An 11,042-nucleotide genomic window follows, 5' to 3' on the forward strand; every position below is an offset into this window, starting at 1 on the left:
CCAGCTTTGGCAAATGCGTTTGCAATGCTGTTTTTCTTACTCTGAAAGCTTCCAGACAAGCACTGTTCATCCCCTGGCCGTGCCACCTGAGCACCCTGGGCTGAGCAAACAGGCACCGTGGTTGGCTCTGTTCACCAGCTAAGTGAAGCTGCAAGGCTCGCGCACACGGGGCTGCATCTAACACACTGCAGGAGCTCCCGAAATACAGAAGCATGTCATAACACCGAGAAGTTTACCAGGACCTACTTACTTTGTCACCACTTTGTCCATTCCTTGTGTTCTGTCAAATACCTGCTGTGTGCTCACCTCAGCATATCCCTCTGATGTAAGCAGTCGCTCTAATCCACGACGTTATAAATACTGTTTGTTTACCCAAAGTTGAACGATCATTCCAAACCTTTGTTAATCTGCTTGCATAACAAACTACAGCGGCCTTAAATAACCAAGCTGCCGGTCGTCTCCAGGATGGATTAGCACAATTTGCTCACTTCAGCACCCTGCTCCTTCAGAAACACGCACATAAACAAAGGGCATCACTGACATGGCAGATCCCATCGCAGCTTATCGACCACGTGATGTCACACCCATACATTACAGCTTAAAGCACCAGCCCTCTCTGATGAATGCTCCAGGGTCACGCACCGCTCCTCCTGCCCACGCCGCTTTGGAAATCAACATGCACAAAGCACCACCCGAGACGGAGCAGCAGTTGGAAAGCTCTTTAAACACCATGATTTATAATTGTGCTGAATTACGCCACCACAGTCTTACACAAATCAACCCGCCTCATCATACAACGCTTGGGATAATATATGGTTAAATGGTATCAACACGCACTGCGTGTACCAAAGGGCAAACGCCTCCAGCCCCCACACATGGGAGGCTCAGGAGCACAGAGCCTGGTGATGGCTGGAAGGTTGGGAAACCCAAACCCAGATAGAGCTTTGAGCAGAGCGTTTCCACTGAAACCTTAACAAACAGGGCACTGGGAAGGCAAAGGCCAGGTGAGCGAGAAAGCAGAAGGCAAGGAATACGCTTCAGCATCTCTCACTTCCCACCAGTCTGCAATCGGCTCCCGAGAAATCAAAAGACAGCACTGGGGCAAACACAAAACCGCCCCCTGATCGCAGCCGGCCTGCAGCACACAACCAGCTCCATCCGACCGCTGACCACGGCGGCAGCCTCGCCAAGCATCAGCACGCAGCTCTGGCTCAGAAGCATCTCAGCACCTTCGGCCTTCAGCTGCGAGGGACGGAGAGCTCAGCAGCCGAGCCCCAGGCACACCATCTGCTCCGGCCGGCCCGCGGGGCCACGGCCGCGTCCGGCATCGGGACTGCGGGGACGGGGACCGAAGGGGGCACCTCGGGCAGGCTGAGGCTCCGCCGGCCCCGGGCTGACACCTACAGGTGAGTGCGCGGCGCTGAGTGCCGCCGGTTCCCGCCGCTGCGAAGCGCTGGGTGTCAGCCCCAAGGATCAGGAGACGTGTTTATTTTCTCTATCCGCGGCCCTGCGGCGCGCAGCCCCGCCATCCCTCGGGCTCCCCGCGGAGGGCTGCGAGCGAGGCACCGCCGCCGCCCGGCCTGCAACCGGGTCCCGGCTCCGCCCGCAAAAGCCGGGCCATGAATAAAACACAGCCCGCGGAACGGGAGCGGAGACGGCAGGAAATAACGGCGGCGCGGGGCGGTCCGGCTCCCCCCGGCTCGGCCTCCGTGGAGAAGCGCTGCCCCCCGCCCTGCCCTCCCCACCCCGGCCGCCCCCGGGGCGCTCACCTCAGCGCCGCCGCCCCGCAGCGCTCCCCCACCGCCGAGAGCCGTCAGCGGGCGCCGGCCGCGGGCTGCGGAGGACGGGGAGGAGGCGCGGGGGAGCGGGCGGCTCCGACCCAGCGTGCGAGCAGCCGGGCGCTTCGCGGCCTCTCGGCGAGCCGAGGCGGGGCCGGGGCGGTGCGGAGCGGGGGGCGGAGGAAGGCGGGGAGGAGCCGCGCCGTGCTCCCGCCCGCTCCTTCCGCCGCCCGGGGTGGGCGAGGGCCCGGCAATACGGGCCTGCGGGCGGACTGCGGGCAGTTTCGAGCCGCGGTCGGCTCAGCGGCTCCCGGGCAGGTTGTCCCGCACGGCCGGCTCACGCCGCGGTCCAGCAGGGCCGCCCCAGTGAACGGCCGGGGGATCGCGGGGTGCGAGGCGCTGGAACAGACCCCTCACAGCGAGCGAGGAACGCTCGGGGGCCGTCGCTGCAGGAGAGCTGAACCCACGGCGGCCTCGTCTCACCTCCTGCTCTGGGAGAGACGGAGCGGACAGGCCCGCCGCTATCGCAGCCCCCGGCACACGCTGGGGATGCGTAAAAGACGTCTGCGTTCACGTGGAGGCAGCGGGGCTGGTTCGGTGATGATGAAGCCAAGAAATCCCATCCCCGCCCTTGCAAGCTCAGGGCCAGCTGGCTTTACGTTCAAACACCGTTCCCTCCTGCAGCTGCACGCCCTCCCGGCTTTCCTCCATATTCCCTGTGATTAGCATTCACTAGATGACGCGTGACATGTTCTTTACCTCGCGGATCTGGGATGATTCCGCATGGCTTCCTGCCTCCTCACAGATACATCATCCAGGGATGGTACTAGTTGTGTAATAGTGCGGGGCTGCTTACAGTAGCGCCCTGTCCCAGAGACATGTGGATGCTGCATAGGCTGTGCTGTCATTCTGAGATGGATGCAGCGCTGTAAGGATCCTGCAAGTGTTTACCATCAGAACAGAGGCAGTGTCTGTTCTTCATGGAAATGGCTGTGGTCTGAAAGAGATGGAGGCTGAGGTGAGGCTCATATGGCTCTTTCAGATTGTTTCTCCCAAGCAGTGCTGCCACGTGAACTAGAAAGGCTCTAGCAAGCATACATTTATTTTACCACTCACAGCATCAGTATCTTTCAATAACCCAGACGAAGATGTTTACATCTGAGGATGGTTTTCCTTCACCATTATGAGAAGGTTAAGATAGATAACAGTTTGTTTGCCAAATCATTGGCAAGATCCCATCTGCAGTCTTTGCTACCTTCTTCTTTCCAGCAATCTAATTATCTTTCTCTGCATTGGGAATGACTACCAGAACAGTGGATGTAAACAATATCAAGATATTCCAAAGGAGATAGTATTTTCAATAGGAAGCCCTCCCCAAGTGAGATAAGTGTGGTATTTTTATCTTGAAGATATAGAATATAGAAGGGAGAGCTGCAAAAGGCATGAAAGCAGTTAAAGCAGTGGTACAGAAACATCATTGCTGGATAGGGCCTACATTAAAAATGGCCTGAAAGCAAGCCCAGCTGCAGCAGGAACCTGGGAATCTGTTTAGAAAAGCTTTACTGATCCCAGCTCTACATGCAGTGTTTGCTTATTTACTCTTCAGATTCAATTATTCTGTTTATACCTTTGCAATCAGTCAAGATAAAGCAGTCAGGTAAGTCCTCAGGTAGGACATGCACATTTTTGATGCCCTGCCATCTCGTACAGACTGTGCATCACCTCTTATCAGACACGCTGTTGTGTCGTACACCACAAAGGGGACTGCCGGGACATCGGCTTAAATTAGAAGGGTTCTTTGGAAGCCATTCTTCATACAAGGAACTTCAACTTGAACTTTGCTGTCTGTGTATTTGGGAAATGGGTGGGTGGGTGTGATGGGGGTAAGAGTTGCTATATAACGATTCCTTGTCTGAATGGCCATAATAAAATAATAACAGTTTACTTGTCATGGTAAAATCTTAACTGTTGATGTCGAATATGGAGACCACTACACTAGGAGATAGGCATTGTTAAGTTTTAAGTAAAACAGGCCTTTGGGCCCTTGAAAATCCTTTTTGCAAGAACATAAAGCAAAAAGCAGTGGTTAAAATCATAATGAAGAATGAGAAGATTTTTCATATATTTAATGCATCAGAAAAAAAAACAACCACATTCCAAGCTCTTAACTAATTGAAGGATTGCTCCAAACAGTAAAAGCCGGTGTGGGGAAGTCATTATCATTTGTGTTCTACCCAAAGGCATTTATCAGCATTTCAGCAAAGAACTGTGCACAAAGTTAAACACGAGCACAGCTTCTGCTGGACTGAGGTCTCAGGTACTGACATCTCTTATAGACAGGGCAGGGGCAAACAGTGATTCACTAAGTGGCACAGAGTCTGAGAAGCAAAGCTACCAGCCACGGCTCATAGGCTGTTTTTTAACTGCTGGCACAGCTTCCTTCTTTTCATGCACTGGAAAGGAGGTATTACAAAGAAATAGATTTGTCTGTTTGCTTTTCAGGCTGAAAGGAAAATGCACTGACTTCAGGCTAGTGCTGTCCGTATGGGAGAGAAGGTCTAGTTTATTGTGCAGCGTTGCCTGTTAATTCTTTTTAATTTCCAAGCTGAGCAAATAAAGAAAAAATATTCAATGTCATTATGCGGAGAATTTAATTGCATTTGAATCAAGGCAAAGATACGATCCCTTAGAAACTGTAACTTGATCCAAAACACTGAGCTCTTTTGGAATAACGATTACTGTGCACCTTTATAGAAGATAAGAGACAGCTGGTTATCCATGCTCCCGTTGTAGTCAGTGGAGAGAAATAGTCAGGGATGGAAATAAGAACCTCCAGAGGCTGATTTCTTAGATGAGTATCTTAAGACGAGACCAGTGAGTTTCATACATAGCATCTAACTTCTAATGTCTCAACTGCACGAGGTGAACCCCATCCTCAGGGGGCAATTCTATAATCTTTATTAAGGCTCTGTTGTCATTTGAGGCAGCTTTCCCTCAATAATCACATAAAGTGCTTCGCTTTTTTTGCTTGTCTGTTTTGTTAGAGTTTATTTGTTCTTCCTCCTCCAGAACTGTCACCATTCAACTTAGAGATCTGTGGAAATGCTGCCGCTTCAGTCATCGTTCAAAGAACTGCTTTCAGTTCTTTATCAAAACAAACTTGTTTGCTCTCTAGGATACCCAGAAGTTCCTCTCTTTGAGGAAGAAGGAAAACAGTTCGTAGAAAGAAGGATGCATTTTCCAATAAAAACCAGGGAGGATGCTGCTGGCGGTCTTTTCTTAATGATCTCTGCAGCTTTGAGGCAAGGAGAGGAATTGAGGCAATGGCCCAATATGACTTTTCTCATTATCTGCGGGGCAGAGATGTATGAGAAGTATTAGTTGTAGAGCCAGTTAATGATGTAGCTTGGTTGAAGCAATATCTTGTATGTGTTGTGTTTCAGTTTTGCAGTGTCGTAAGAAGTTATTTAAAGTCTTTGCCTTATTCTTGGACTCTGGTTAACCAGCGTGTTCTGTACCTACTCCTTCTCTAATTAACCGGGAGAGTAAAAGGAGGGAATAAAAGACATGTCTCTGAGACTGCGCTTTAAAAGAATCTGTAACAAAGTTTTAACAGAAAACCGTGTTGGGTGAAATTGAACGTTGCGTTCACGCTAAATAAGTTGACTTTGGTTTGAGGCCGAATCAGAATTAGTGCTTCCAATGAGCTGTGATGTGATACGACACGTAGTTGGGCTGTTCTTTACTCATGTTGAACCAGAACAAAAAGCTAGGCTCCATCGTTTTGAGCTAATGTCCAAATAATAGGGGCTGCTCTGGATCTAGAAAACCAGATTCAATGTTCAGCTTGAAGATCTGCATATGCCAGTGAGAGGCCACACAGATGTCCATCGCTGATGGCCATGGCTGTGGGGCTGGAAGGCAGGATGTCCTGTCTGAGCTTATGGGAAAAAGTCAGACATTTCTTCCAGCAGCTGAGCCTGTGACTGAGTGGAAGTTACTAAGGTTATGCAAAATCAGCTGAGGGTCACTGACAGCTTCCTTAGATTGTGAAGCCACAACAGAGGCAGGAGACAGGCATGTGACTGTGTGAAGGGCGTGAATATTAATACCCACCCAGGTGATCCAGGTAAATAAAGAGACAACGCTGCCTTTTCTGAGCAGGAGCTGAGGGGTGAAAGTCTTACCAACAATGATACGATGAAAGGAAAACTGCCTGTCTGCATCAACTCCAACATCATCTGGAGCCTACTGCTTGTAGGATGGGGTGCTCCAGGCTTCCAAAAAGGAGGAGGAATCTGCTCTAGGGTGGGTACTGCCCCATGAGTCTGAAGATACTATAAGCCAGACTAAATATTAGCCTACCTCCAAGCATTGCGGTGGTACCATTATTTTATAGCATGCTGCAAGCCATAAAGAAACAGAATGTGTTATTTCCTCCCTTAGCTGCTGTGGGGCTGCGCTCTCCCTCCCTTGAGTTGCTATCGGCAGCTAAAAGGTATGAAGCAAACCCAAACCTTTGTTTGTATCGTCTGACTTTTACCATCTGTCTTCAAATATATGCAATATGTTGACCTGTTCCACAGCAGGCTTTGAGATATCTGGATGAGAATAAAGCTCGGTGTTTTATTGTCTCATTCAGTGTGATGGAGGTGGAGGGAAAAGATGGACTGGTTTGTTCTCTCTGCAGCACCTCCAGGAGTGAAGCATCCACCACCTCTCCGGGCATGGATCTTGTAACTTCCAAAAGTGGGTAGAACATCTCCCTGCTACACATTTAAGGTTGTGTTTCAGAAGATTAGGGTTTCTTTGCAAGTACAAGGAGCCTTCTCTTCTCTTGGTATGACCAGGGCTGTTAGATGAAATGCAGCTGTGGGCTGAGCCGGGGCGCAGCCTGGCTGGTCTTCTTTGTGCATAGCATCAACTTTAGTGCCTCAGCTGCTCAGTCCCCAATGACTCAGGGATAAATACTCCTTGGTTCCTCTCCTGAGCAGTGCAAAGTTTTATTGTGCTACATTTGAGCAGCGCTTTGAAGATGCAAAGCCATAGCATTACAATTTGTTTCAACATGCATGTCCTGCTAGTAAACCAAAGTGTAAGAGACAAGCTCTCATCTCAGTCACAGTGGTATTAAGAATAGTGTAAATGATTGAAAAACGTGAGTGGTTCAGAGCCCGTAAAAGATACCAGATGTAAGTGAAGCCAATAAAAAGAAGTCTGTGTACTATTACAGTATTACAAAGGGGGTTTGTAACAATATATGCAGAATATCATTTTCATTGTAGGAGAGGTGCTCAGTATCCTCTCCAGCAGCAAATCGTATGTAAATTACAAAATCTTTTCCAAGATGCTCTATAAATGCATAAACCTTGTGGGCTGAGATGAGTCGCAGACTGTTAGCCAATCTGCCCTGCAGCAGGCCAGGAAAGTAGTTAGTAGATAGACCTTATCTCTGAGCTCAAAAGATACAGATGAAGCATGCATACAAAATATGCAGGTATCATTTTCAATCTGCAAACCAGTGTCCAGCACGAACTGTGTCTGTGTTCTGCTTTTAGCTTTCTTATAATTGAGTCTAATCTGGCTGAGATACAGCGCATCATCATCCCCCAACGCCTTGTACGCTCTATGTAAGGGTCATGAGGATTTTCTTAGGTATGTGCATTCTCAAAGTCTCATTAGAGGTAGCACTAATATTTACTTGTTTGCATTTCAAATGAAAAGGAGTCTATCTAATAGCATCAGTGGTTTGGTCAATATTGGCATAGTCCCAGTGCTGAGTGGAAAGTTGGATGGTGTTTTTATTAGCCTCAGCACTGTACATAGTGCTGCAGCTTTTCTTGGGAGGCTGTGCTTTCTGCTGCTATGCTGTGAGCAGGGCTGCAGAGGAGGAGCAGTCAGCAGGGCTGCCTGCTCTAATCTCAGGCTGATCCCTGAATTAGGTGCTGGAAGTGCCTTCGGCCTTTCCTCTTCATCGTGGTTGTCACTGTCCCCCAAAACAGCTTGTCTGTCCTTGGCCTATTAAAGAACATCTCTTCCTCCTTCTGCTCCACCTTCAAATCCTCAGCTTCCTGTGGGAACCCCCAGTTTTTGCCCCTTACCTGCCACACCAATGCTGTCTGTAGAACAGCTCATATTTGTTTGGCAGCATCTGCTTGCTGTGACTATAATTTTCCATTCCAGAGATGTGGTTAGCTGGAAAGAGCATTTATTCATTCGCTGATACTCCAGCGAAAGCATGCTATGAATGATGCTGCTTACATAGTTTCCTGTGGCAGTCATCACAATATCTTGCCGACAGAAGCCTTATTTTTTTCTTAAAAGAGCTCTGAGGAAGGGAAGTGCACTGATTGCTCTGTTAGAGATGGAAAAGCTAAGGCAAGGAAGCAAGATGACTTGCTCTAGAAGTATGTGGAGGAAGAGTGGGAGAGAAAATCCCACATGCCGAAGAAGGACTTAATCCAGACTGCAGAAAGCACGGAAGATGACTCAGTTGCAGAGGATAAAAGATTGGAAGGCAAAGGAAAGCTGCCCAGAACTCTGGATGGATGTGAGATGTGTTTTCTGAAATGACTCACAAGGCATCATCTGCACATACGCAGCCAAAAGGAAAACCAGTGTCTGAGCTGGGCTGGGACATATCTGTGAGAAAATAAGGAGCGAGTTACAAGGTCATTTCTTCTTGGCTTGAGTGCTCTGCTGGGCAGCACGCTTAGAGGAGAGCTGCCTGCTTGCAGAGAATCTGAATTCAAACCTCAGAGCAAAACATCCTCTCTTGGATCGACAGTCCTGTTCACAGTAGGGGGTGCAGGGCAGGGTCACTGGAGAAAGGTGGTTACTTTGCTACTGAAAGCTCTCCATTTCCATCTAGAAACCCCTGCTGTTTTACACCTACTATATACTACTCAGCTTAAACTACCACTATTGCACGTGTTACTGTTCATCATTTAATCTTTTCAATCTTCAAAAGTGATGGCAAAATAGTCCTGCCAGAATATATTCCCAAGAGTTCTCACTGTTGAGCTTTTTGCACCAGCGATACGATGGCAGACATTTAGGGGTATGCACATTGGTGTCACCTCGATGTATGAAACCAAGAACAAAGTGGGAAAGGAAGGATTAGCATTAGCAGTGACTTACCTGAGCAGTTGTCATCTCACTGGGATCGGCTACGCTTGGCAAAGAAACATTTGGTAAAGCTCCAGGCATTTCCAAGGAAGTTAACCTTTCAAAGAGTTAGGGAAGTATAATAAGCATCAGGAAAAGGGAACTCAGCAATGTTGGGTTTGGAAAACGACTCATTTTCAGGATGTATTTTGCAGGGAAGGTTGCTTGACAGACTCAACCCCTGTTTCAACCTCGCATTAGATCTAAACAGAGTTAATGTTATGCATGAGGTATCTGGAACTTGTATTTGTGCTTTCAGTTCAGAGTGGAGGTGCTGCTGCTGCACTTTGCTGCTGCTCTTTGTCTTCTGCTTGCCTTCCTCTTCTTCACAAAGCTGTACCTGTTCCATGCCATCCAGCCTGCTTCCGCAGTGCTCCCAGTTACCTCCCAGTTTGTGCACTGGCACCTCTCACAACCAGAGCTTGGAATGGTGACTGAAATGTGCTCTCCAAATAACTTCATATAATACACCGCTTCTACTTGACGTGCAGCAGCTGCCCTTTCTGGTATTCACAGCTTTCTGACAGAGGCATTTACTAATTTTCTTAACAAAAATAACCCTCCCCTTTCAGAGTCAGTTTTAATTTACCTCAGCTCTGCCACCACATTTCCTCTGGATGCCGGTGGGAGGTGAAATAAACCTCTAGAAATAAAGACTCTTCGTGTAGCTTGTCCAATAAAATGTAAGTAAAACGTAGTGTTAAAGATGGCATTTTTTACATGAAAGGCATCCTTCCAAGCAGCTTGAGCTACAGTGAATATGAACCTTTGAAGCTGGCAAATGCCCAAGCTAGCTCAGCATTCAGATAGCTTGAACACCCCTCATTGAAACTTGTCTATGGGAGAAACTGATGCTCTGCAAAGAGAACTAGCTTTTATTGCTTCAGCTTGCATAGAAGTTAGAGATGTCACTGCGTACTCACAGCATTCATTGAGCTGCCTGATGGTTTAATGAGCTCTGGACAGGTGATACAGACAGCTATCTTATTGCCTGATTTAAATGCCTACACTAGGAAGTTGCCTTTGCTTTACTTACAGTTAGTGGAGACGAATCTGTGCTTGGTTCAGCCTAAGTTGTGCTCTCTGGTGAAGACTTATGCCCTCTCCTGTTTTAATGACTCCTTAGGCACTGCAAGAAAGCAGGCAGCATCCCATAGGGAGATAGGTGCCTTATATCAAGAGCAAAACTATGACACCAACCTCACCTATAGGGACACAGAACTGGATCTCCGCTCTTCGGGTGACTACAGACTTGGAACAGTCCCACAGGAGAGAGACATAAGATCCCGGTGGGTTTTTCCCTTCACATTAGTGGCTTGTTGATAGGCAAGAACTGCTGGCCAGTTCACACATCCTTAATCTATTTTGCAGCCATTTTGGCAGCAGATTTGGCAGCTTTTGGCATCCCATCCTCCCTGGAGATGAGTTTTCCCCCTTCCAATCACGCTGGGTAGGGCTCTTGGGGTCTCACAGTGCTGCAGAGCCATTTGAGCCTTCAGGTGACAGGGGAGGGCTGTACCCTGGCTTCCTTTTTTGTATTATTCTGCATAATTTATAGCAGCTCTTGAGCAGGTGGGCATGCAAAGGAAATTCAAGAGATTGCATATTTGAATTATTTAAACACTTTAATTAATAAAGAGTTCTGGGGTTGATCCCACCAGAAGTGCTTCACAAAGCCTTTGCAAGTTACAGCAGGAGGGCTTGTGCTGGGTCCCTGATAAACAGCCTGTCCTGATGGGGGAAGGTTGGTGGGGAAGCTGTTGCTGTTGACATGTCCAGGACTGCAGCAGGCTACTGGTGGGACTGGCTGAGTCTCAGTAGGCTCAGCTTTGCACTCCCCTTCAGCAGTAGACATGGGCAGAGATGAGTGAGGGGTTCCCTGTCAGCATCAAGGCAGTAAGCCTTTGGCCACAGCTCTTCTATCACATCTGCATGGCAGCAGTGCTGGGACAGGGTCTCAGTCATGTGGGAGCTTCCTCTTAAACCTATAGGCATGTGGGAAACTAAAGCCTAGCACTGGCAATGTATCATAAGAAGCTTGGCTGGTCCTTGTTTAGAAGACTAGTAGAGGGAATCCCCTGGGATTCAGTCTTAGAG

The 11,042-nt window shown here is 48.4% G+C and overlaps 1 protein-coding gene across 3 annotated transcripts in view; it reads right to left on the reverse strand.

Moving 5' to 3' along the window:
* C8H1orf21 (chromosome 8 C1orf21 homolog) overlaps nucleotides 1-2,385 on the reverse strand; it is a 71,121-nt gene extending 68,736 nt beyond the window's left edge. The window contains exon 1 of one of the 3 annotated variants that reach the window (XM_072342922.1): nucleotides 2,262-2,385. The gene's annotated coding sequence lies outside the window, so the exon portion shown is untranslated. Of the gene's footprint in view, nucleotides 1-250; nucleotides 539-1,769; nucleotides 1,941-2,261 lie in introns of those variants that run through there. The other 2 variants (XM_072342919.1, XM_072342920.1) reach the window with 2 other exon arrangements.
* Nucleotides 2,386-11,042: the final 8,657 nt, after the last annotated feature.

This window comes from Excalfactoria chinensis, chromosome 8 (assembly GCF_039878825.1).
Source record: "Excalfactoria chinensis isolate bCotChi1 chromosome 8, bCotChi1.hap2, whole genome shotgun sequence".
Classification (NCBI taxonomy): domain Eukaryota; kingdom Metazoa; phylum Chordata; class Aves; order Galliformes; family Phasianidae; genus Excalfactoria; species Excalfactoria chinensis.